Source organism: Fukomys damarensis, unplaced genomic scaffold, assembly GCF_012274545.1.
Source record: "Fukomys damarensis isolate Sample0158 unplaced genomic scaffold, DMR_v1.0_HiC HiC_scaffold_15, whole genome shotgun sequence".
NCBI lineage: Eukaryota > Metazoa > Chordata > Mammalia > Rodentia > Bathyergidae > Fukomys > Fukomys damarensis.
This window is the reverse complement of record NW_022900927.1, coordinates 23,183,213-23,187,108: the sequence shown is the minus strand read 5'-3', so window position 1 is coordinate 23,187,108 and position 3,896 is coordinate 23,183,213. Positions and strand designations below refer to the sequence as shown.

Sequence of the window (3,896 nt, the reverse complement as noted above, 5' to 3'; positions counted from 1 at the left end):
TAGTGCTTTATACATGCTCTGATTTCTTGGAAAATGTGTTTATTCTTGCCTAGAGGCTGCCAAACCACAAGTGATCATACCAATGGAACCAATGACAAAGGTACCAGACTCTTTTTATCAGGAACTACTAGATAAACCTTTAAGAAGGCATTCATAACTGCTAAATTACAACATGACTTCTAGTCAAGGCCCGTTAGATTAGCTCTGTAGAGAAGGCCTCTGACTGCAGTCTCCCCTACACCAACCCATCTCAGCTCAAAGCAGCTAGATGGAAACTGCCCCCCTTCTTCCCTAACCACAGTTAGGGACAGCTCTTCAGAGGGGGAAATATTAAATACTGCTTTAGTTAAAATATTACAGGCAGGCAGCCAACTCCCAAGGGCCACTGCAGGCTCAGCTAGGCCCTAGCACTGCCACCATGGCTGGCCATACTGTGCGGGCGGAGACCCGAAGCCGGTCTTGAAGGTGATGGCAACCATCGAGAAGGTCTGGTGATGGGAGAAGCACTGGGTGACAGTGGGCGACACTTCCCTGCACATCTTCAAGTGGGTGCGGTGGTGGACCCCCAAGAGGAGATGAGAACAGCAACCAGAGTTTCCATTCCAAAGGCTCCCTGCAGAAGGGCATGGAGCCCAGCCCTAGGGCCACCCCCAGCCCAGCCGCCCCCAGCAGGGGTCACCAAGCTGGCCCAGTCCCCATTACTGGGCCAAGAGAGAGAACCCACAGTCACATCTGCAGGCAGGACAGATAAACCCACACTGCTGACCAAGGAGGAGCCTGTGCCAGAATTGCTGGAAGCTGAGGCTTCTGAAGCCTTGAGCTGTCTTTGAGCCAGTGCCACCTGTCCATGCGGCAGCCCAGGGTGACACAAAGGACTTGGAGGGTGCTTCCCCCACCCACTCAAGTGCATCTGCCCAAATGTCCCTGACCCCTGAGAAACTGGCTGCCTGTCCTGCTATCCCAGGGGCCCCTCTGGCATTTTACAAATAAAGTCCTTTTTGCTTAAATATATATATATATATATATTGCATACATATATGTTACAGGCAGTCAGACAGGGGTGGATCCTCAAAAGAGTCAATGTAGAAGATAAGCACATATTACAGCTGAGGCTGGAAGTGTACTTCAAGACAAGGAGAAATGACTACACCCACATTACTTCCCCTAGAAATGAACAACAGTGGTTGATATTCTAAACAGGCATCCATCACCCTGAGTGAAGAATCAAAACCTCCCCAGCCCAGTCCTTCCAGGAAAAGTTCTTCTTTGTTCCATGTACGCTTGCTACCTGGCTTGCTTCCCCATTTGATTACCATTTAATCAATATTACCTAAGCAACTATACTTGCAATCTTATTGGTTGATCACAGTTTTGTCCCACCTTATACCCACCTTGCGATTTTCCACTAGACCAGTATTACCTAATATACTTCTTAACCTCTGTTGTTCATAAAATTAATTCTTAGATTTAGTGAACACAAACTTGGTGCATCAGACATCTAACAAGTTGGGAGTTTTAGTATTTCCCTTATAATATTTGGAGGTCCACATATCATCCCTATATCACATGCCCTATATCAAGAGCACAAAACTTTCTTTTCAATTAACTAAGAGAAACTAGTAGTAAAAATGAAACAAATTATCATATATACTGAAATATTGCTTGAAACAATGGGATACTTTGAGGTAATTATTTGTCCTTATTTCTACTTCCTATTTCTCTATTTTAGATTTTGGTTATATGTATAGTTTCCCATAAAGATTTTTTTTTTTTAATTGAGATAAACTCCTAAGATGTTGCCTCCTAAGACCAGCCAGATGCTGGTCTCAAATTCCTGGCTCAGGGAATTTTCCAAGTACTGAGTGACTAAAGCTAAGGTTCTAGGCACACACCACTGGCCCAGCGGCTCTCACTTTTTGATTACTCACCAAGCAGAATAGTTGGCTTTTCACATTGCATTAATTTCATCTACACCACCAGCCTTATTAGCTATTGTCCCCATTTTACACATGGGGAAATCATGGCTCAGGGGAATTAAACCAGTTGAGGGTCCAGCAGTGAGAAATGGAGCTGAAGTTAGATCTCAGCACTGCCTTCGCCTGTATCATACTAAATATACTGTTCTGACCAGACCTGCAAAGGTTCATTTCTCAAAACCATTCTTTATTTCAAGTAAGATTTTATAGCTGCTTTTAAGTCCCTGCAAGTCCTGTGGGCTTTGAGCATCAATGTGGGATTCAGAAAGAGAAGTGACAGGATGCAATTAACTCTTTGTTTCTGTGCACCTTGATGCTGTTATTTTAGCTCTTAAGTTCCTTATCCATCTCTGAGAGATTATGGAAATATAAAGAGAACAAAAGCTATTGTTCTACAAAATAGAAGTTATAGGACTTTCCCTGGAAGTAGGAAAGGCAAAGTGAAAGGAGAAATGCGTTTTGGATGCAGAGCAGGCAGAACTCAAGACAACTAACAACTCACAACAAAGGACCTCTGCTGAGATAGATAGGTATAGGTTTCCTTTTCAAATTCGATGCATACATCATTCCTCAAACACTTATTCAACACATATTGTGTGAAAAGATACTTTGAAATTTGGAATAACATCTGTTTTTTGGTTTTGGGTTTGGATTTTTGGTGTTTGGGGGTGCTGTTTTGTTTTGTTTTTTGTTTTTTGAGGCAGCATCTCACTGTGCTCATCTTGAACTCACTACATAGCTCAGGCTGACCTCAAACACACAATGATCCTCCTGCCTCAACCTCCTGGGTACTAGGATTACAGGTATGCGCCACCACACCTTACAATAATATGTTAAATATTTTAGTCTTAGCAGAGTTTCCCGGTTTTTTAATCTGTATATTATTTAGCACAGTATCTAGGTGCTTGGTAAATATATGTCAGCAAAACTGACAGACCTTTCTCATAGAGACTATATTCTAGAGGGCCATGGGGTGGCACAACAAACAAGTTTTAAGAAAAAATTATTAGAGCCTATTGTCTTGGACTAAGGCCCTGTACTAGACCCCAACAGACTCAAAATGGAGTAACTCCAACTAAAGTTCCACCTCACCAAAACAAAACCAAGGTATTTTCTGATCTTTTAAGAAATAAAAAAGAAAACTTCCAAAACAGGCTACTTTCACTTGGCATAATAATAAAGTTCCCTCTGCTTTAATCCTTACCAAAACAATTATGATGTTAACCAATCACTTATTTTTCTATTGTCCTATCTTCTTGTGCTTGCTTTACAAGGAAAGTAACTGAAATTACCAACCTGCTTTTTGTTCTTTGTTTCTGCTTTCTTCAACCTTCTTCCCACTCCCTTATAAAACTAACCTCACCTGTAATCCTAGCACCCTGAGGAGGCTGAGACAAGAGGATCACCAATAGTTCAATATCAGCCTGGGCTACATAGCAAGTTCAAGGCCAGCCTGAATTAAACAGTAAGACTCTGTCTTTAAACAAAACAAGAAAAATATAGAACAAAGTAAAGCTGAATGAGAATGTTCAGGGAAAGGGTTGCAGGAAGGGTTAGTTTTATTGGGTGAGATCTGAAAAAAGGTTTGAGGGTCATAAGGGGAGAAGAGTAGTCCCAGAACAGCCAGCAATGGAAGCAAATCCACACCACCAGATAAGAGTAAGACTTTGGTGCTCCTCAAAGGAAGATTTTTTTTTTCCAGTACTGAGGGTTGAACCCAGGGCCTTTACACTGAGTTACATCTTCATCCCCACCCTCCCTTTTGAGACAGGATTTCTGTAAATTGCTAATTTGCTCAGATTGCATTCAAATTTACAATCCTCCTGCTTCTGCCTCCTAGAGTTCTGAGATTATAGGCATGAACCACCACATTTAACTGGAAGCCAGATTTTATAGCTCTTTTTTTTTTTTTTTTTTTTT

The 3,896-nt window shown here is 41.8% G+C and overlaps 2 pseudogenes; both read left to right on the top strand.

Moving 5' to 3' along the window:
• The first annotated feature begins 418 nt into the window (after positions 1–418).
• On the top strand, positions 419–935 carry LOC117286127 (annotated as a pseudogene).
• A 2,101-nt stretch (positions 936–3,036) lies between these two features.
• Positions 3,037–3,896, top strand: part of LOC104876654 — a 3,748-nt pseudogene continuing 2,888 nt past the window's right edge.